The sequence below is a fragment of the Varanus komodoensis genome, unplaced genomic scaffold (assembly GCF_004798865.1).
Source record: "Varanus komodoensis strain SLA01 unplaced genomic scaffold, ASM479886v1 scaffold16, whole genome shotgun sequence".
In the NCBI taxonomy this organism is placed as follows: domain Eukaryota; kingdom Metazoa; phylum Chordata; class Lepidosauria; order Squamata; family Varanidae; genus Varanus; species Varanus komodoensis.
This window is the reverse complement of record NW_025335468.1, coordinates 3,447,690-3,470,800: the sequence shown is the minus strand read 5'-3', so window position 1 is coordinate 3,470,800 and position 23,111 is coordinate 3,447,690. Positions and strand designations below refer to the sequence as shown.

The 23,111-nt window shown below is 44.2% G+C and overlaps 1 protein-coding gene and 1 non-coding gene across 7 annotated transcripts in view; one reads left to right on the top strand and one right to left on the bottom strand.

The window, feature by feature from the left end:
* Positions 1–20,420: 20,420 nt before the first annotated feature.
* On the bottom strand, positions 20,421–20,493 carry TRNAA-AGC. The gene has a single exon. It is a non-coding gene; the product is annotated as a tRNA-Ala (tRNA).
* Positions 20,494–21,045: 552 nt separating this feature from the next.
* PPP6R3 (protein phosphatase 6 regulatory subunit 3) overlaps positions 21,046–23,111 on the top strand; it is a 76,730-nt gene continuing 74,664 nt past the window's right edge. For 5 of the 6 annotated variants that reach the window (XM_044426011.1, XM_044426009.1, XM_044426008.1 and 2 more), the window contains exon 1: positions 21,046–21,186. The gene's annotated coding sequence lies outside the window, so the exon portion shown is untranslated. The remainder of the gene's footprint in view (positions 21,187–23,111) is intronic. The other variant, XM_044426016.1, reaches the window with a different exon arrangement.

The window sequence follows — 23,111 nt, the reverse complement described above, 5'->3', positions numbered from 1 at the left end:
CTTCCTCGCTTGGAGATCGTTTTCTCCTAGTGAGCAAACTGTTGCCTCCCCGCGCACGGAGCAAGGTGGGTGGTGGCAGGTGTGTGCGCGGTGTCCAAATGGGCATGGCGGGCCAGATCCGGCCCCCGGGCCAGAGTTTGAGGACCCATGGGCTAGACACATGGTAATTGTCTCCTCACTTCACCTGTTGGCTCCTGAGTGAGTCAAGGCACTGCATTGCCTCCCCCACAGGTCTGGAATGCCTCCTTCCCTTTCCAAGGTAGGCTGATTCTCAGCCTCGTCCTGCGAATCTTCACTAGGTTAGCCTCAAACTGCCAACTCAGCTGCCCCCTCTGCCCTTCCCCCTCCTGCTCAGAATCAGGATAACTGAGCAGACTGTAATGTGCAAGAACCAAGAGCTCTCTCAGCTAGAAATTGCTTGGACCTTCTCTCAAGTGTAAAGCATGGTTTTAAAATCTTTTGCAGATGTCCAAAGTTGATAAAAATTGGTGACCACGCTTCATAGCATGCCAGGAAAGTCAATTTTTAAAATATACTTGTTTGTTTCTTCCTCATGCTCTAATGCAGACTTCCAATCTAAAGGAGATTTTGATACTGTGTTTATGATATAATTTTAACAAATATTGAAAGCTTCAGGGTTATTCATAAAAATAAATGGACAATTTAAATGTGTTCTGCTGCAACAATATGGCTGATTTCATTGTTAACTAGACTTAACCCAGCTATTTCTGGATTGAAAACGTTTACAGTGGAATCTTATGAGATATTCATTGAGAAGCAAGTTGTGCTGTGTCTAATGAAGCTCCCTCTTTAATTAATATGTTGTAGATTGCAACCCAAAACAACAAAATAATTTTTGTGTGATAATCTTGTTGCTGGAGCCCTGCCCCGCAATCACAAATTCTAGTACTCTTGACACTGGAGACTCCAAATAAGTGAGATCTTTTTATTACAGCATATTCTATGACATCAGCTTAATGGGTTACAGGCATCAGAAATCATGTGCCTGATGAAACTTTGCTGTAGGTTCTTGAAAAACTTCTACATCAAGGTAGGGTCCAGAACATCTCTTATGGACCAAATTCTCTGACATTCTCAGACCAAGTTAAGGGGCCATAGAAGTTCTTGCTGTTGTTAGACAAAGGAAGAGTTGGAACAATTCTTCCTGCTCCTCAGATAAGGATCACAGCCAATTGGGATCCTAGTAACAGGCCAGACATGTCTGTAGAGATCTTTGCCACTGAGTTGGACCCTCTAATGTGCTGCTCCTCCAGCTGCTCCTTTTACAAGGAAAGGATCTGAGCCCTATTGCTTGTGAGGCAAGGGAAGGAACTGCAGAAGAGGATCTGAACCACCAGCCACACCTCCACAGAGATCAAGACTCTTCCTGTCACTTCAGCTGTAACCTCTGGGTACTGTCAGTCCAGACCTCTCACCATTAAAGGTCCAAAACAAAATCAGCCTTGAGTCCAGAGTAAACTCATGCAGAGATTTCAACATCCAAAGCTCTTTGCTTTGGGATCTCTAAACCACTTGGCTTAAGGTACAGGGAGGTCCAGAAGTCAGAAATTAACTCAAGGCCAGTCAGGCCTGGATTCCTCAGTGATGTAGACACAAAATCAATCCATAGCCCACAAGATGTATGAACCTTTGAGTACAAAGAGAAGTAGAATTTGGGTAGAGTCCATGAGCAGAATGCATCTGTTAGGCTCAGATGGCGGTAGAGTCATGCAGCAAGGATGCAAAAAGGAAAGATGAGATGTCCCTAGCAAAAGCTCTAGAGGCTGTGCACTGACTCTCCCAAAGCAAAGATGTGTTCATACTGACCTTCCTCCCAAACCACTGATTGACAAGGAAGTTGTCCCATCTATGAAATCTATCCCACCTGGAAGTTTCCCTTTTCTCCTTCAGGAACAAGGAGAAAATCTGGAAGGCCCCTCTGCAAACCACCTCCCCCCAATTCTGTTGGTTCCCAGAGAAGGATGGAGTGAGGGGCTTCCATCTTTGCAAGGTCCAAGTTGCCACCTGACTCCCACCGGCTTTCCTCTGAGAGTTCTGGCGCAGGCAGAGCACACTGGTCTTGGCATTCCACTTGGCCCAACCCCTTCCAAACTACTGTGGATCAGATTCCAGCTATGAACAAGAAGGGCTGCTCTGTTACTGACACTGAACACTTAGACTTGGGACTGAAAAGGGAGTGGGAACTGGCCAGTATCTTTTAATGAAAAATATCCTGAACCACAGCTATTAGCACTTGGGGAGAACAAAGATAACTATTCTGCTATTAGAAATGTCATTTCCAGATGATGCACATTATGCAAGTAAAAAGGCATAAATTGTTTCTCTCTCTCTCTCTCTCTCTCTCTCTCTCTCTCTCTCTCTCTCTCTCTCACACACACACACACACACACACACACACACACACACACACACACACACCCTTGATGTGTTTATGACTGAAAAGAGCCTAACACATTTGGGATGACTGGGACAGGATTCAAGATGAACCTTGCCAGCTGGCATCAGCTTCTTGTCTAGAAAATCATAAAGGCAGATTTGTGAAAATGGCCAGGGTATTGCAGAGATGAATCGCAGCACATCCAGAAATCGCTTCTTTCTCTCTTGTATTTTACAAGAGCTTCTAAAAGTGTTTCCCTGTGGTTTGCTGTCTGCAGCAGCTCACATACATGCATGCGAGTCAGAAGGGCTGCCAGTTCCAGGGTAGCAAGCAACATTGCTTGCTGCTCTTGTGCTCACTGTGGGAGTCCCAGAGGAAGAGTGGAGGATGTGGTTGCTCAGCATATAATAAAACCACAAGATGGCATGGTGCTCCATGAAGAAATGTTCTTTCTAGGTCATTCATATCCCAATATGCAATTGTAAATGATGCAGCTGCTCCTCCTTCGTCTGTTGGTTCACAAACTCTCCCAACTTTCCCATCCTTTCAACAGCTCTTGGACATTCTTTCATGCTTGCTGCAGAGCATGTGCAGCCCTAACATCTTTACATGCTGCTTCCTCTGTTCTACTGGGCTGGGGAGTGGCAGGACTAGGAAAACAGCCTGATGAATCTGAACTGCCTTTAGAAAAACGGCATGCTTGCTCAATAGCCCAACAGCGAAAGTCAAGAAGGCAGAATGTCATGCGTATAATAAGAATAATCTATTGTTAAATGCATTTTTAAAAGTTACAGTCTGGCTTCTTCATTCTGCTTGCAGTACACAACACACGATTTGATTCATCACCAAGTACTGCTGAATACAATTGGAATAAATCTGCTTGTTTTCTGCTGCTTCTTGGAAAACAAGCATGTTCTTAAACTGCAGGTTGCCTCTATCCACCTTTTGTGATGGAAATATTTGGAAGAAGCCTTAGAAATGTCTGTGCCTGCTCTGCCTCTCTGTCTCTTCCCACCAGCTAAGGAATCTTGAAAAACTGCATTGTTCCCTTGTTAAGACAGGCTGTTGGCTACACATGTTTAGTTTACAGGTTGTATACTCCTTGCCATTTTATTGCATCTGGAAATAATTTTGTTCATGTGGAGTGTTTGTTTTTCTTGCCTCTATCAGGATTCATGCCAGTGTCTGATCTGACCATCATTTGCAGACAGCCAAACTTGGAAATGCCTGTTCTGCCCTGTTCCAGGCATTCATCTCAAGTTTACCCTATTCTTCATAGAAGAAACCACTATGGAAATGGAGTTCAGGTAGTTTTGTCTCAGTTCAGACATCATGCCAAATTGATTTGGGCTAACCATAGTAAAGAAACTACACCACTGCCTAAGTTTTCCAAATGCTCTGGCATTTTTTTCTTTGGATGCTCAGCTGTTCATGCAAGCCTTCCCTGTGTAGTCCAGCCCACCATCTTATGGCCATGTAAATGCAATAGATGCTATACATCCTTTTTATTATTTGTGCACTCCACTTAGCTACTTGTCAGTAAGTACAACACAGGGTGGGCAACCTGGTGCTTTCCAGAAGTCTCAGACTATGATGGGTACCAGCTCCAGGCAGCATGGTCACTGGTCAGAGATTAGGGGAGTTGTCTGAAAAATGCTTGAGAGCTCTGGAGGGCCTCCCTCCACATAAGCTGTGGTTTAGAACAGCTTGTCTGCATTCATTTCTCATCTGCTCAGCACAGAACTCATGTACATTCTTCACAGCAGCAGCTTCTTGAAGTGGAGCCATTTCTGGACTCCCTTGCTATATGGCAAGATGCAAAGCCAGATACAGAGGAACAGGGGATCATTTTCAGGACATGCATGTAAATAAAATGTGGGGATTTTTTTCCCCCCTTTCCCCTCCTTTGTTACTGCTTGACCTTTAGATTGCCCTCTTCTGTTTGCCCTGTCTCTGATTGATAGCATGAGCCCTTTTACACTTTTCTTTTCTATATATTGCTGTTATCTGTCTTGTGATAATACCATCTGGGATCTTCAAAGTACATGAATTATATGGCAATTAGATTTTGGTGCTTTGAAAATAGCCATGCATGGTAGTAAAATAAAGCATGAACTTACCACAGAGTGAAATCATTTTCATTGACTACTACTGCAATTATAGATTGATTTTTTAAAAATGCATGCCTATCTCTCAGTTTTTATGTGCATTTCTAAGCAGATTTCATCATTAACTGAAACATGGTTCAGCCATTATTAGCTGCATGAGTTCCTAAAGTATTTCTTCAAGGAAAGATAGTTGTTGCTCCATTGTTGTGGTCACTTGTAAGGAATTGGTATTTACCCAGGACAGAAACTACAATATTTTACTACTGTTCTCATACCCTCTAATGAACACCTCCATTGAGATTCTGAAAATGTTGTTTTGTTTTTTATGTGAATATCCCAAGTGACTTTTGGAGAGTGTTTATAACTCTACTGCTTCAGGAGTTACAAAAAATATTTCCTCTCCTTCACATTATTTTGTGCACTTTTTCAATTTTATAATTCTTTTTCACCTTTTAGAGCAGGGAGGGCAACTTCTGGACCTCCAGAAATTTTGCCCTACAATGGCCATTTTCCCCCAGGCTAATTAGGACAAATTTGCCTGCAGCAGAAAAGCACAGAATAGGGAGAGTGGAAGGGAGGAAGATTCTGTTCCACACCTTTTCATGCCACTCTGTCTTCTATTGCATCTGCAGCCTGCCTCTGAATGCCACCCACAAGAGAGGCTCAGTTGGAGGCAACAAGGAGACGGGCCTTCTCAGTGGTGGCCCAGCAGTTATTGAACAAGCTCCCTACCTAGACCTGCCAGACACCCGCTTTTCATTATCCTTTTGGTACTAAGTTAAGACTACATCTGTGCCAAAGTCTTTGATAACTGTAAATAGTACATGGAGGGGGTTTATGCAAACTCTTTGAATTGGTTTCGTTGTATAAATCTGTCTTTATTATTTAAATTGATTAAATTTGGTTCTTAAGTTCATTTTAAAATGTAAAATGAAATAAGTTAATTTCAGGGAAATGTTATGTTTTATGCTTATTTGTATGTTACACTATATTTTATTGGATTTTATAACTTGTAGTAAACCATCCAGATACCTATGGGGTGGTATATAAATAAAATAAAATAAAAATAGTAGGTGCAGGTTCTCTTTCAGCCTGAGGATTAAAGTTTTGGAGAAAAATTTTGCGGACCACTTTCCAGTAGTGGGTTAGGGTTAGGGTTAGTATTAGGACTAAAATATTTTTAAAATACCAGCATGTTTTAACTTGCAGCTCTTACTATCAGTAACTAAATCCTTAGAAGAGGCATGTCAACCATTTAGAATGGTGAGATTGAGAAACTACCAAATCAGCTGTAGTTGAGGAAAGGGGAAGGAGCCCGTAGGCCAGAAGCTCTCTACCCCTACTGTACTTCATGTGGGAGCAACAACTTTGTTTGGTCCTTCAATTCATCGAACATCGAATAACACTCTTCAATACTCAGAAGGAAAAGAACTCTCCAGGACCAGAGATTAATTCACGTTAATCAGAACTGAATGATCATTTGAATGCATCTGTTCTGGGTTCAGAATACAGAATTTCTACCAGTACAATGTTAAATTGTTGAATGCAGACTTCTAAACTCTGACTGTTTGAACTAATGCTTGCAATCATCAAACACAAATATGTCCAAAAGAACAACACAGTAAAACCTCATTTCCCACGTGCAATCAAAAACAAGCATTTATTATTTAAACCCCGGAGAAACAGCATCAAAAAATAAAATAGAACTAGTGCAGAAACCTGAAATGGAAGCAATACCTATAGCTGAATAATCTTCATCCATAGCTGAGCATCCCCCACACAGCAGACTACTTTGTGTTTGAATCTCCCCTAGGTTTTAGAGCTGAAGCAGCAAAAATGCTCTCGAATAAATATGATCCATTCAGTACATAAAAAAAACTTTCTGTTGATTGGAAGACCCACATAACTTTACAGGAATCAGGATGATCAGCTTAACAATTGACTCAACCAGGAAAGAATGTCTTCAGCTCAGCTAGGTTGACTACAGTAGCAAATGCTTCTTTGGAAGGCTGGCAAGCATCCACCACCTCAAGAGGGTTAGGATTCAAGTTTACATTTTGGTGAGATTTGCTGTCCCAGACTTGTGTGTTTTTCTAATTAGTGAAGTGACTGGAGCTGTCCTTCTTCCTTATAAAGCAAAGAAGAGTAGGCTAGAAGAGTACTAACTGCTCTCCTGCTTCCTGAATGGGGGTGCTGGCCTCTTCTGATGAACTGAGGATGCATAAAATCACTCAAGGCCAGTCTATCTGGTCCTGCACTATGTATTTGGACAGGTGTTTATCCTAGAGGGCTATTCCCCCTCTGTCCCTTTCACCAGCTCAAGCAATAAATCCTTCCTTTTCGCAGATGTTTAATAAGCATGACTAGCAAATCAGTATGAATGGATATCAAGAGCCTTGGCAGTTGGCACAGTAAAATCATCTAGAAGAGGTATTCCCTCCCCACCAACCTTCCTTTTAGGAGAGCTCAGAAGAAGGGGAAGAGTGTTCATGATGATAAACTTTATCTCTTTCCCTCCATCTGTAATTCTGCTGAGCCTCTCCCGCTGGCATCCTCATATGGAAGGTTAAAGAGAGGCTGGGAGTTCTCCCACTGCTGCTTCCACCAAGTCAGCCTCGCTGGCAGGTCTCTGGATTGCCAGGTGCCATGGCGCCAAGCATCTCCTGAAAGGGCTGGTACCAACTGCCTCTACACAGGCTCAGGCGGGCTCCCATCGACCCAGTAATGGAAGAGCAGCACGGGGGTAGAGGGAGCGAAATATGTTGAAACAGCAGGCAAGTTCCATATATTCACAGGCCTTCTTCAGTCCTTCTCTCTGCTGTCTACTCTCTCTCATGTGCTTGACTGCTTGAGTATCCTCCATAGACTGCTCATCCAAGGGGCTCCTCTGAAACATTGCATTCTGTAAACTTTCCCCCGCTCTCTGTGAACACCATTTTTTCTGTTCCCTCCCAGCATTATTAAGGAAGTGTCAAGAGCAATTTTACATTACCCAAACAGGAGAATAAAGTGGTAGAAGTGAATGTCTTTTTAGGAACTGAAGGTTTCAAGGATAAACAGCACTTCCTACAATGGTGGTAAAAATAAAAGCCAGCAAAGCCCACTTGTCACATGTTAGCAAAGCCCACTCACTCGATTGCTCAGGCAACTGCTTTGTGATCCATCGTGACTAATGTGTTGGTCAGGACACTACAGTTGGGCATCGCACTTGTTCTTCGCTACTTTGGTTGTTTCCATCTAGGATTTCTCTTCCAGAAACAGACTTGCCAAGTTCCTCTAGAATGTCGCTGCGCAAATATCACTTGTGCTGCTTTTGATTTCAGCTTTGCTCATGCCAGTTTCTGGTGTCTTCGCTATACAGGCTCTGGTGGCATTTCTGTTCTTTTTAAAGTGTGCCCAACCCATTTTTGTGGTCTCCACTCTCAGGATTCTGAGCCATCTGTGTGGAGCACAGGCCAACTGGGAAAGAACAGGGATGCACAGGGGTCAGCGCAATAAACACTCTTGCGGCTCACCAGCATGATAAGTGCACCTCCTCAGGGAATCAAAAGCTATTTTGATTTCCGCCTGAGCATGGCCAAAGTTTCCAGCATATGTCAATAATCAGCTGCAGTTCTGTTACAACTAGCATGCTTCAACCAACATGTCTTATTTGCTGATCCTCTGAAACCCCTGAATTTTAAAGCCTGGGCAATCACTATTTTTCTCAAGGAGAGGGAGTGTAGGCACAGTTAGAGCTTGAGTCCAGCAGATGGCAACAGATAAGAGCTCATGGAGTGCCAATGACAGCATTGTGAAATACATGCTAATACTAGGCTGTGCACTCCTTTTATGATGTGCAGCAAATCAGGTGGGTTCTGGGGCCCTCAGGTGGTGAGCTGATCAAACTACAGGCATGTATTTGAAACACATCCTTCACATATTTCTCTTAAACCCAGGTGGCACTGAAACAAAAAGTTTCAAGGAACAAGGTCCAATCTTCTGTTGTTAGCAAGCTAATGGAGACATTATGCAAACTTGGGAAGCAGGTCTTCTGCAATCAGGAGCCCGTGTGTGCATACGTTAGAGTACAGGCGGGGAGGAAAGTGTTAATGGATTGGGGGAAGGATGAGTTAAGCACCAGATGTCCAGATGTAGGTCACCTATTTTCCCCTTGTGGAATCTGAATTGCAGTGCTGCATCCATGCATAAGTAAAGCTGAATAACATTTGGGGTATCTCCATCGGATTTCTGAAAGCAGATGCCTCAGTCGCAGCCTCCACTGTGACTCAATTGCTAATTTTAAAAATAGATTTATTTTTAGAAATCCCTACACTGGTAGCATAGCTGATGCCATTAGATCAAATAATTGTGAATTCCACAAAGTAGGAAAGCTTCTATTAAATTTCTGTCTAAGCTGAAGTTTTACTATGCTAAGGGCACACAGGGAAAAAGGCCTGCAAGTCCGAGCTCTCCTGGCTGGGGCAGAGTAGGAGCTGTAGGCCTTTTTCTCCAGCATGGGATTGCACTTCGGATTCCAGAGGCTTTTGGGTCCTCTGCCCTGAATGAGCTGCAGTGGTGGTGACCTCCACTCCACCCTGCCTTGCACCCTGGTTTTTGTCTAGACAAAGTGCCAGGGAGGGGGAAAAGAAGACAATATATTATTAAAAGAAGACAAATATATTATTTTATATTGTATATTCGTGATTTATTTTAATGTATATATTTTAAAATGTTATTTAACTTATTTGTTGTAAGCCGCCCCAAGGCTTCGGCGAATGGGGCGGCATAAAAATGTTTTAATAAATAAATAAACAAACAAACAAACAAACAAACAAACAAATGTTGGAAGGCTACTTTAGAAGTTAAATAAATAGCAGTATTTATTTAATAGGAAACCTGAAAGACTATTATTGGAAACACTTGCCCACCCGCATCCTATTCTTCCTGAAGTATTAGCATTCATACATGTATTTATCATTTTAGTTTATACATTTTTAATTTTAAAAGGTTTTAAAACCATCTTTCATTACAAGAAACAGTGGCAGTGTGCGTAATGAGACAAACAATGGCCATATGATAAAATAGATAAAATAGACCCTTTTTTAAAAATGCAAATTGTGAGTCCATGCTTTAAATGCAGTAAGCTGCTAAATGACAGACAAACCCAGAACAAGCAGAAAAATCTGAACCTGATTTGAAGAGACAATGAAGACAGCACCAGCCTCCCTCCTCTGAAGTGGGCGTTCTACAAAAGAACCACAACAGAGAAGCCTTTTTCCTTGTTGAGGCATAATGTGTCGGTTCTAGTATAGAACGTGCTTTAGCGAGAATCTCTCCAGCAGGTCTCAAGACATGGACATGCTGGGATGCGGAGTTATGCTCTTTCAGGTATTTGGGCCTTAAAGGTTAAACCCGTTACGCTGAATTCGGCTTGGAAGCAAATTAGTAAAAAGTCCTATTCCACAAGGGATGGAATTCTATCTTGGCCATGTCTGTTAACAATTTCATAGCTGCATTTTGCAAACAGCAGGCCTTGCAAGTGCATTCAGGGGTGTTCCTGGACCATGAACCTTGACTGTCTTCATCTAAGACCAAGTGAAGGCGGAAGGTCCAGCCCTCCCAAGAGAGGGTAAAATCCCTGCCTCACACAGTAGACCTGAAAGGGCACAAATTTGTGCCCCTGCACTGCTAAAAGGGAGGCCCATTCCCTGCTGCAGCTGCTGTGATCTTTCCAAAGTTGCCAGCATAAAGCTAACCTGGAAAAAGGAAAGAGGGTGAATTTGGGAGATGGAGAGGAGCGCAGATTGGAGAAGCCAGGATATGAACTATTTTAAGGCTTGCCTGGCCTCTTTCCTCCAAAGCATCCCAACTAGACAGGCAAAAAAGTCAGTTTATCCAAAAATGCAGGGAAGAAGGATTGGGAAGCCTTGCTCTGTACTGGATGACTGTAAACCTCTCAGTTGTGGGGCACAAAAGCATTAAGGGGGCAACCCATAAGATTGCTCCCCAAATGTTCTTAAAAATCTATGGATTACAGAGGTAGCTGCTGTCTTAGAAGAAGCATTCTCTTTGCTTTTTCTCAAATGAAAGAATGCCTATTCTGGAATGGGGCTTATTATAAAATACACGTGCCTCATCTAAAAATAAGAGACTGTATTTTTATTCATATGCTAATATATATAGACCTAAAATGTCACTTGGATATGTTGAATGGTTGGTTACATTAAATGAACCGCACAGGTGGTGATCTGTTTGGCTACAAATCACATGCATTCCTTTTAAATTTAAAGGACACTGATAAAATTATTGATATTTTGGGGATTTCTGTCCTCTGGAATTTGTATAAATATTTGCCTTGTGTCTACATGTTGGAAAATTTAGAAATGCTTCTGGCACGTGAAAATTGATACGGAGTGGTAAAGGGGTAGAATAGAGACTTCAGTTGCAGAATGCTGCAGGTTCTGTCCCTGGCATCTTTGGATTGGTAGAATGGAGAGCCCTAGAGAGCTTCAGCCAGTCAGTGTTGGTAATACTGGGCTAGATGGACTGATAATAAGGTAGCTTCCCATGTTTTCAGGGCAAATAACACTCCTGGGACACTTCCAGAAGAAAGATTTTGCTTTAAAGCAAAGCACATGTTTCTCACACACTTTATTTTAGAGGAAAATAGCTCCTTCTTTGCTACTGCCAAGTGTCAGCAGCAAATTTCAGCAGTGAGGCCAACCAAAAAGGCTGCATAAGGCCTTCAGGCCAGTTGTTGCCCACCTCTGTTCTGGGAAATCATCTGCTTATCCAGCATAATGCATGATTGGCTTTTCCTGCAATTAATTAAGAGCATTCTAGCACAAGGGTGGGCAGAAAGTAGATCTTCAGATGTCTCCCAGAAGCACCTGCCAGCATGGCCCATGGTCAGGAATGTGAAGAAATGAACTCCAAGACATCTGGAAATGTACTTTCAGCCCACTCTGTTCCAGAATACAGGCAGAGTTTAAGGAATGGGTTCATCAGAATTGCTGCCTAAATACTCAAGGAACCCAATTCTGTGCATAGTTACCTAGGAATGAGCTCGCCCCTCTGCATTCAGTGGAGCTTATTCCCAAGTAATTCTGCCACTGGACTTTGGAGAGTCTCCTTTTGAGACAATATACAGTATCATGGGCTGTCCAAGTATTTATTTTTTCATGGGTAAAACTGGTACAGCATCAAAGGCAATAATTGTCTGATAACACGGTTTCAAAATATCACTGTTAAATACAGAGTTGGAAGACAGGTGACTGGTGGCTAGTAGTCACAGCAAGGGTTGGTAGACAGCAGACTTGCCAGGTCTTCTGTTTTTCACTGGTGCCCCAAACCCCACCAAGCTGAACCCACCATGAATAGACAGAATGCATTTAAGTATATTCTGAGCTTAGGGATTTGTTTTCAGCACCAGAACTGAACTGAGCTTTCAGCCCTTTCACTCCAAATCTCCTCTTGATTTCTTCTCCAGTGCTTTTCATGTCAGCAGCTTTAACTGTAAATCACCCAATGTATTTCACAGCAATTGCCTTTTCAGAGTGAGGATGAGAAAAAAGCCACATATTTCTTAGGGTGCAATCCTGTGGGAATGATTGCACTCCTCTAGTTGCAGGCATCCTATAAAGGGCTGGAGGAGCACAAAAGCGAAGAGCACCTCTGAGCTCTTCCCACCTTACAACACACTTAGGTAACTGGTTTTGGACACCTAAGTGCAGGGCTTTGGAGTAGGAGGGGGAAAGGTGGAGGCCCTGCAAGGCTAAGTTGTATCATGCTGACATTAGTCTCCTCCCCACCTTGCTCCCCCTGGAATGCCCCCCAAAGCCCTTCTCCAGGATTGCTCTTACTGCCTTGGAGAAGAAGCAGAGTGATTTTCTTTTCTGAATGCAGATTCAGATATCTGAATGCAGATATGGGGTTGGAGCACTTCCTGACCACATAACTAGGAATTCAAAAAATCCTAAGGGGCAAGGACTTACGTTGATTCCTATCATCCCCCCCCAGCCTCCTTTCCTACCCCTCCCTGATGCTTTATGTAGACCACCAAAATGGCCATCTAGATAGAATGCACGATGTGAGGTGTGCTGGGGAAGAATTGGCCATCACTTCTCCTGACTCCTGCCATCGGTTGCTTCTGTGCTTCTGTCCCTGGGGCAACCGGATTGTGCCCTAAATGTCTTCATCACCATCATCATTACTATGTGCCTGAAAAGATGGCACTAACGATGCATATTCATTCTGTCTTTAAAGAAGATATGATCAAATTCCATCTAAATCCATTTTCTAATATTAAAATAGGTCTCCTGAAATATGAAAATAACGACTGTTAGTGGGTGACAGCCTTGTCCACACCCTCCTCTCTCTCCATCCATCCCGATTGGTTGTAATTGTTTGCCATGTCACATCTGCTGTCATCTCCTTTTCCCCTTCAGCCCTGGGTAAGGAATCCCCAAAGACAGATGAGTCCTTCTGTGTGGTCTCTGTGCTTTGCCCCTGCCCAGAGCCTACTGTTGAGCAGGTTCTATAGCTGAGTGGTTGTTTAGGCAGAAGGCCCTCCCTTTCTGTTCCCAGGAAGCATGAGGAGAAGCTCCCAGCCTATTCCTTCAGTGCCTTTTTGACCACCATTGCACCTATATTGGGAATCACTTTGTTGTTTTTTACTGCAGTAGATAGTGTTCTTTTCTTTCATCTTTCTCCCCTGCTACTTAAAACAAACCTTTCTCCACTCCTCACTTCAACACCGTCTTATTCACTCTTTACTAAAAAGAAAGAAAAAAGAAAGCTCTACAAAAATATATTTTCCACCCGATTACCTATTCACCGCTTCTTTCACCTTCTTCCTAGTTGCCTATGCCTCTTTCTACCCTCTTGCTTCTTCTTCCACCTTTCCCATCTTCTATGATAGCATCTCCAGCAACCTTTAGGAAATGTGCTGCTGGTGATAGCAAGCTTCCTCTGTCTGATGGACATTCCCTCTGCCTCCTGTACTTGGGCAAGTGACACATCATGAGGCCTGTGCCCACCACCATGTCTTCACACTGGAAGCACTGGGCCAAGTGGCTCAATGCCGAACTTTGGAAGAAAGCCCTGCAAGTGGCAGATTCTTCCAAGAAGGGATGGGATTGTCCCTCCACCTCACCCTCAGGGTAATTGATTCCCTAGATGGGCCATAGCAACCACAGTGAGGCTGTTTACCAGGCGACCACATGGCCAGAAAGGTAGCAAAACACTTGGAAAAGTTGGCCAGTGCTGCTATGCCCAGTCAAAAGAAGAGGTGCCATGTGAGTCCCAGTCAACCAGCAACCCCAGGCATAGTGTCTCCACCACCCATTGACTGCTTCTAGTTTCTGGAGCCAAGGGAGGTCCGCACTCCCATGCTAGGAGGAGAACCAGAGGCTTGACCCGCCATACTGCCTGACTGCCTACCACACCCGGATGCTCATGCTCCCAGAAACCAGTCCTGATACTTGATTCACCTCTGTGATGCTCCCCAGTCACTCCCATGAGGCCAATGACACCACCTTCAGCTGGCAGCTTGGTGGCAGAGCATCACATCACGCCAACTTCAGCACCACCTTCTGGCACCAGGGGACACCATGAACAATCCCGTTTTCCCTTTATTGTTTGGGACCAGGCCCCTGATTGGATTCCAGTGTCCTTCTGCTCCATGTATGAAGTCTCTAATGATGATCATGCCCCTCAGTACCAAAACAACACTGAGTGACTGTACTGTGTCAACACCAAGCATTGGTATCAAGACATCAGCACTGATGTCAAGTGCCACCAACTCTGGGACAGCACTAGCCAGCACTGATCATCCAGGAGCCACCATCCTTCGATGTCCAGCTGGCACCACTCTTCAGCCACCGTTTGACACCAGGCCCAAGTGCCAGCTCACTGCAAGCCTTCAGTGCCTCCAGGCCTTGATCACCACTGGGCCTCAATGTCAGGCCATTGCCTGCCTTTGGTGTCAGAATGCCACTGGACCTCGGTACCGAGCCATTGGCACTCCCTAATGCTGTTGACATCCCAGCACTGACAAACGCAAAGCCTGTCTCTGTTCTCTGGTTCAGAGGCCTACATCTCAGATTCAGAGTCAGTGATCTTGCTGCCATCATTGGAGCCATCCCCAGACATGGCCATCTTCTTCCAGGAACCAGCATCCCCTTTGGAGGAAAGGGGATACCTCTCAGAGCAGGTGCTCAAGGTGGCTGCTGACCTGGGCTAGAAAACTGAACAGGAACAGGTCACTGACCCAGTTTTTGATGGCCTGGGGTCTGAGGAATTGACCCCAGTGGCCATCCCCTTTCTGCCAGTCCTGCTCCAGACACTTAAACAATCTGCGAGGCCCCCCTCCCACATCTTCCTCAACACGTTGTGTGGGGTAGAGGCAAGTGGCACAGGGGATGTTGCAATGGGAGCATTTGGCACTGATTGATGGTGAAGGACAACAGCTAGATGGCTTGGCACAGCACATCTGCGCAGCCTCATCCCTGGGCCTACAGGTATCTAATTACGAAGCCACCATGCCCTGATATCAACTCTTCTTATGGGACAAGATCGGTGCCATGTATGAGAACCTCCAGGATGAGTCCAGGGACACCTCATGCTGCTTCCACACAGAGGCTGTCAAGCTGGCAAAATACCAAATACCAACTTTGATGAGTGCCTCACCTAATTGCTCCTCAAATGGGAAGTGATAATATCAGACTTTGGGGGTCTTGACCATCAAACAGGATTGAGTACAATACCTTCCTGCCTCTTGGTGCATCTCCAGCTCTACTATTGGAAGTTGATGCATTTCTATCCATGGGGGTCATCAAGAGGGTATACTCCAAACGCTTAATATTTGACAGTACTGAAATGAGACGGAGGAATCAGACTGATCTGAGACCTCAGAGGTGCCAACCAGTTCATCACTTCCGGAAAGTTCACAATGATCACCCCATAGGGCAGCGGTCCTCAAACTTTTTCAACAGGGGACCAGTTGAAAGGCAGTGGTGGCAGGTGTGGGCTGGTGAGGCGTGGGTGCCCACGGGCATGGGCCAGTGTGGCGGCAGTGACGCGCATGCGCGGTGAGGCAGTGGCTCACTTGCTGGAAGATCTCCGAGTGAGTCCAAAAGGATCTCTGAGCGAGTGGGCCGCTGCCTCACTGCATGCGCAGCAAGGTGGCAGCAAGCACGTGCATGGCAGGGCGGTGGCGAGTGCGTGCATGGTGGGGCAGCAGTGAGCACATGCGCGGCGAGACAGGTGGCAGCGGGTGCGGGCATGGGTGCAGGGAGTCCAAAACCTCTGAGGCAGACCGGATAAATGGGCATGGGGGCCCGGATCCGGCCCGCAGGCCATAGTTTGAGGACCCATGGCATAGGGCATCCTCCCATTACTGCACCAAGGAGAGTGGTTGGCCTCAATTGACCTCAAAGATGCCTATTGCTACGTCACTATAGACCACAATTACAGGCATTTCCTATATTTCCAAAACGGGGAAGCCCTGCCATTCTTGGTCCCCACGTTTAGTCCCTCAACTGCCCCTAGGATCTTCACAAAATGCATGGCAGTTGTTTGCACACATCTCTGGCACTAAGGAGTACAAGTCTTCCCATATCTTGATGACCCAGTCAAAGACTGACTGACAGCATTCAATCCATGTGGCCTGCTCTTTACTGAAAACTCTGGGGTTGTGCTTAAATAACAAAAATTCTGTTATCTCCCCTTCCCAGTCCATACTCTTCATAGGAGATTGCCTTGACTTGCTTTCATCAAAAACTCTCCTCTCAGGACACAGAGCAGCAGCACTACAAAACCTTGCAATCAACCTTGGTACAAGAGAGTCCGCTACAGCTCATGAGAAACAGACATGCCTGGGCCTCATGGCAGCCACGGTGGTGGTGTTCTGCCTTGCCAGACTGCGGATGAGACCCCTGAAGCTGTGGTTGATACACACCTACCACACAAAGGATGAACTGCACAACACCATCCTCGACATCTCCCACTCTGTTCGGAAAAGCCTGCATGGGTGGACCATCCCATACCACCTTGCAGCAGGGATCAGCTTCCTTCCCTCAGAGTTGATGATCACCATCACCATGCATGTGTACAGCCTGGGGAGCGTACTAGGATAAACCACAAACCCAGGGGTCCTGCAAGCACATAGAAGCCACCCAACCCATCAGCATCCTGGAGATGCCATCCACAAGGCGCTCATCTTACTTCAAACCTCTCTACATGGCCAACATGTGCAGATCAAAACAGAAAACACAACTGTGATGTTTTGTCTGAACAAGCAGGGAGGCACATGGCCCATCCCACTCACCAAACTAGCCACGGACTTACGGGACTGGTGCCTTATCAGGGACATAACAATCATGGCACTCCACATGGCAAGGAAAGCAATGCCTTCACAGACCCCCTCAGCTACACAACTCTTGACTCACATGAGTGGCAGCTGAGTGAAATGGTCCTCTTCAATCTTCATGCCATCAACCGGTCTCTTTGCCAGAGCCCACAACATATGTGTCCTGAGTTCTGCTCCAGATCCCTGGAACATGCCTTTCTTCTCCCTTCTCCACACAGGGAGATGGGCCCAGGAAACTGCTCTCTTGGGATTGACAGACACTCATGCTGAAACCTCAGGTACAATTTGAAAGATTTTTCTCAAAGGACCATCATGGCAGACTGAACGGAGAGCACAGCAAGTGCTTGGAAAGATGCCCAAAGTCAAGAAGAAAGAGCAGCAGTGGCAGGAGCAGTAGTGTGCTAATCTACACAACATTTGCTGAGGTAAAATATTGTCAATGGTGGACTCATCTGGAGAGTTGCAGCACATACGCACCCCCTTTGGGTGGTCAAGGAAAGGGATGCTGTGAGTGACAATGGAACAGGGGACCATATTCATTTTCATTATGTTTGACCAGAGTGGGCACCAGTACTGGCTCCACAGGTTTTTACCAGTCAGAAGAGTGTCATGCAGTGAACTAGCAAATCATGATTAGAGAAGTGATGGGTGCCTTTTGCTATCTCTGGCAGCCTTGATAGGGCAAATAAACTTCCTGTTTTATGGATCTGGAAATCCTAGGAAAGAGGTGAGGTATTCAAAGCAGGCTATGGATGCCTAATAACTTTAAAGACGCAAAGGGGCTGCTAGATATTAAGGCTTTGAAGGAGAAAAGTGGTTCTGCTGACAATGCATAGAGTACCTGTGTATAGTTCCTTCCTTATCCAACAGGAGCTTTACCTCCAGGAGACTAATAGGATCAGTGATGGAAATGAGATTAGAAAACTGATTTTGAACATTCTGTTTCATCTAAAGTGATTAGCATGTATGAGTTTGGGAAAATGAAGCAGGTCTGTTCTTTGTTGAAGCAAACCTCTCTCGTGATTTAGAATCAGCTTTGTGATGCAGTGCCTGTTTCTTCAGATACTGCTTCTTTTTCACAATTATGCTAAGGTAGCCTTGCCTGGCCTGGTGTTCCTCAGAAGTGGACTACTACTTCCATTTTCCCCTGGAAGCATGGCCAAGCATTAAGAATGGCTGGTGCCAAATATTCTTCCCAGAATTTGTCCATCATTTGTAGCTGTCTATTTTGAAGGGACTGAAATGCACTTGCACTGAACTGCAGCAAGTCCTGAGCTGGGCTTCCCAACTCCACTCTCATATACATATAGAGAGAGACTGAGACTGAGAGAGAGATGTGAGAAATATGGAACATTTCATTCTGCAAAGCACTAACTGAAAACACCCCCCCCCACACACACACACACACTTTATGAGTGATCATTCATTCCCACAGTCAAAGAGTAACAATTTAAGACGATTCTATATTAAAGTCCAAAAACAGTGGTGGTGGTGGGTGTGGAAATCCCTTAATTTGTCATTATTGACACTAACTGAAGGGTTGCAAATACAGGGTGAAAGGAAAGCCTATTAAGCTATACTTTTAAAGAAATGTCTGTGTTGGATACATTGCTAGTTTACGTGCATCTTTCAAGAGGTAAAATGTGTCAATCACATTTTAAATTGACAAAACCCAATCGATTAGTTGCAATCTTATATCCTGCCTGAAATAAAATAACTATGCCGTGTAAGCACTGATATATGGTTGGCACCAACTCTTCTTGCCAGGTGAAAACATTTTTTATTTAAACAAGCTTTTGGTTAATATAATTTATACTTTTCTATTTTGTTATGGATTACTAATTTAATTTTTGGTTAATTTATTGGCTGTATTTATTATGTTGTGTGTGGTCATATTTTATCATGAGATGGTTTATCTATTTTATTTTATCTATTTTATCTTCTTCTTTTAACTTTATTCTATGCTGTTTTAGCATTTGTAAGTCACCCAGAGAAACTTCGGGTTATGGGGCGGCATAGAAGTGGAATGAAATAAAATAATAAATAAGCCAGCTTGGGTTCCTCACAAGATGAAAAAGGTGGAATATAAATGCAATGTAGTAATAATAGGGGGGAGGGGGATAGGGAGCTGTGTGCCATGCGGTCTTGCCTGAGCCCCCTGAACTAGCCTGTGGTCTTCAAGGGAAGGATGCTTTCTCAGCCCCAGGACTGAAGCAACAGTCCACTGCCAGTCCTGTCATGGAATGAGAGGGAACCTTCTGCTTTTTGCCTCAGGCAGCAAAATGACCTGAGTTTGCTCTGGCCTCTCCTAACACAAGTCATAAGGTCACTGAATTACCACAAAAGATCAGAGCAAAGATCTACCTGGTTTAGAGCAAAGATCTACCGACGTTCTGCTCACACGTTGGCCAATCAGCTGCCTGTCTGAAGGCCACAAACAGGCCACAAGTGCATTAACTGGAACAGTGGCCTGACACTGAAGGGGAGACATAGCCAAGATGCCCAGTAGCCATGCATAGCTTTATCCTCCATGAATTTGATTAATACCAATGCCAGGCTTGCCAGGTTGATGGTCATTGGTATAACCTGTAGCAATGAATTGTTTAGCTGAACTTTGCCCGCTGTGAAAGAGCCCTTCCTTTTTCTTGACCTCGACTTCCTGCCAGTTAATTTTAAGAGGATGACTAGAGGTGTAGTCTTATGAGAGTGAGAGATTCTCCACACCGTGTGTAGCTGACAGTGAAATGCTGAAGTTGTAGGTCTTTTTTGTCTAAACTTGTGTAGGAGTGTGCCCTACTGTTAACAGATAGTCTTATTCTTGAAATATTGTGCGCATTGTTTTTTTATTTTCTTTATTTTCTCTTTTTGGCACCAGGCCAAGACCTTTTTATTTAAATGTCATTTTAATTGTTGATTTATTTATTGATTTTAACAACCTTGGCCAGGATGTCTCCAGCTGTATTTTATTGAATTAATGATACTTATTCATTTGTAAGCCGCCCCCAGGCTTAGGCGAATGGGGCAGCATATAAGTCTGCTAAATAAATAAATAAAGATAAATAAATAAATGTGAGCTGCTTGGTCCATTATGGGGGTTTTGGTAGAATGTACTAAGTTTCAATTGTGTGTATAGCAACTCTTGCACCACGTTATTTTTCTCTTTCTTCTCCCTCTAGAAACACCATGATTGTGCAAGATTTTTAAACTTTGGCATACATATTTTAAGGGCTGAACTTTACTTGATTGTTCCTTAAAGTTTAAAACCTGGGGGGCAGGGGAAAAAAGATCACGTGAGCCTGTTACATAAGGCTTATTAGCATGACAGAATGTACATTCAGATATGAGCTTTTTACGTATTTATCAAAGGGATCTCATGATTATAAAACAGAATTTACCACAGAGAGACTTGTGGCACATCAAATAAGACTTTTATTCAAGTTTAGTAATTTTAAAGTCGCCCAAAATTTCCTCTTTTTCCTGAAATAGAATAATATGGTAGCAATCTCAAAATTGGTAGAATGTGTTAGCATAAAAACGGGGAAAAAAAGCTTTCACCATTAATTGGAGAATGCGGGCATCGATCCCGCTACCTCTCGCATGCTAAGCGAGCGCTCTACCATTTGAGCTAATTCCCCAGCCATACAGAGAGTTTTCCTATTGCTCTACAAATAGCCATCCAGCTCAGTCACGTTCTTCTTTCGTCCCTCCTACCTACTAAAGAAGCTGTTGTTGTCAGGCAGTTTAATTTCTTCAATTTCATGACTGGGCAGGTTCTTAGGCCGTCCAATAGGAAAGGTTGTTCTCTCATAGTCATTTTTTGTACGGGGAAAGCGTTTAGCGCTACCTCTGTTAATTCTCATTGGTCTAAGTTCTACGGTAAGTGATTGGCCATTGTGAGTTTATTTTTAAACGGAAGCTCAGGTTTCAGTTGGGCAACATGAATGCCTTTCAAAGTGACGTAAGCTTGTTGCTAAGGCGTGAAGGTGGGCAACCAAAGCCGACCCTCTGAACATGCTGATTGGGTTAAATAAAGCCGTGACCCCGGTTCTTATCCCTCTATTGCCCAATGGCGAAGCGCTTGCCTTGTGATCGACGACACACTAGAGCCAGTAGAAAATAGAGGCTTTTACCATTGTCCAATGGAAGAGGTGATTGATGAGGAAAGGTGTGATCCGTAGAGGGTTGATTGGCAGGAATGGGGGGAAGGGATAGAGGAGGGTTCGGAGGAGCTATGTCCGCCATCTTGAAGAGTCGGTGATGGTGGCGAGCAGCAGTTTTCCCGCCTGAGCGGGGGTCCGCCAGGGGTGGAGAGAGTCACACTCTCTGAGGTAGGGTCTGCGTGAGTGGGTGTGCTTTTTCTGAGCGGCTTCAGTCGAGTTGATACCATCTTCGTATAACTCGAGGAGACTGAAGAAGGGGAAAGGGAGGGGGAGTCGTTCCTTGAGGAATCGCTTCGGGTGGGCAGCGGGAGAGGAAGACTCGTTTGGGCAGAGGTACTTTTCTTTCTCTCCCCGCCGCCACGGCCAAACGCCATCTCTCGTGAGCGTGCCTTCATTCGCGGGCGGGTGGAATGGGAACACCTTCCTCACCCCCGCCACTACTCCGAGAGCAGCGGCCTAGTTGCCCGGTTTGTTTTGCTTCCTGAGATGTGCCCCCCCCGCCCCCATTCTCCATCGGAGCGGCCCGAGTCCCCTCTGCCGGGGGAGGAAGAGGTGGGAAGCTAAGGCTCCTGATGCCTTTTCTTCCCCTGACGGCGAGGTTTGAGTTAATGACCTTTCCCCCATCACAGAGGGAACGCGCATCTCCTCTAGGGAGGGAGCAGGAATATGCATATATGGATCCGCAGTCATCCTTACTGCCTTCGAGATTTACTGGCTGGTGGTAGAACTCTTTTAATCTGATTGCTAGGCGGTGTAGGCAGTGCCATTTTTATTCTCTTGTTTCCTGCTGAGCGCCAGTTGAAAACTACATAAGGAAAAAAGTAGCACGACCATCTCCTTTCAGTTTTTCCTCGGCAGGTAGAAATCTCGATAACGCTTGGAGTCGTTGCTGAGAAATGCCTAAAATCAGGACCTTAATATGCTGAGAAATGAATAAGGCAGCACTTTCTTTCCCGAAAGCGAATTTCTATTAAACTTAGTGGGATTTACTTCCCGGTAGACATGCATAGGGTCGCACTATTGGTGTATCAATTTCCAGCTCTTCTGTGACTAGTAATAGAATGATCAGAATGTCAGTATCCTGTTTCAGGCAAAGCTTTTGCAAGAACTTAAACTGAAGGATCCTTGTCGTTCTCTCCCCCTCTCGGACTGTCCCTTGATTTAAAGTTGGTGGGAAGCATTAACTTCAAATGCTCTTTTTAAAAGTTCTTGAAATACCATGTAGTTCACATAGAATATAGAACTGTAGAATATTTAAATTTTTAAATATAGTTTAAGAATTTTAAAATGAAATTTTTCATTACAGTAATTATTGGAAAATTTCTCTGTGCCAGGAAGGTTTCCTTAGAAACAGTTTGTATTAGTAACATGGGACACTGTTTGTGATAGTACTGTTTGGAATCTGAGTTGAATTGTGCCACCATCTAAACTCTATTTATATTTAGAAGACTTATCAAGGACAGGAACCCCATGTTTATTAGTATGAAGACTTATTTTATATTGTTAATTCGTTTTATATTTTTAATGTATTATATTTTAATTGATGTTTTGTGAGCCGCCCCGAGGCTTTGGCGAATGGGGCGGCATAGAAATTTTCTAAATAAATAAATAAGACTGCTGCATAATTCCTGTGCTTCCCCCCCCCCCCCCCCGTGTGTGTGTCAACAACATGGTACATGGAAATCATAGATTAGGTGGAATCTACCTTGGAAAATTGATAATTGCCTACAGAATAAAGCAGCTGAAAGCTGAACATATCTTGATATGGAGAGAATATGTTAAGTTGGATTCTTTGGATTTGCATATTTTGATATCTAATTAGGGTCGGGAAGTATTGATTTTTAAGCTGGTGACTCATTGCATTTCACGTTTTCTGTTGAATCTTGGTGTAGTTTGAACCATCTGGAATTTAAAACCAATAATCTCTCCTCTGTAGATATCTCAAGTGCTGTGTAGCTTTCTTGACTTGTGATGCACTGGCTTTCTAGATGCGAACATTTAAATTCTGTTTTCACAGATGGTACCTGTACTGGTTCTTGTGTTTCTTAATTCTCTAAGTAGAATAAAAATATCTATGTTGTCTAGAGTGCACA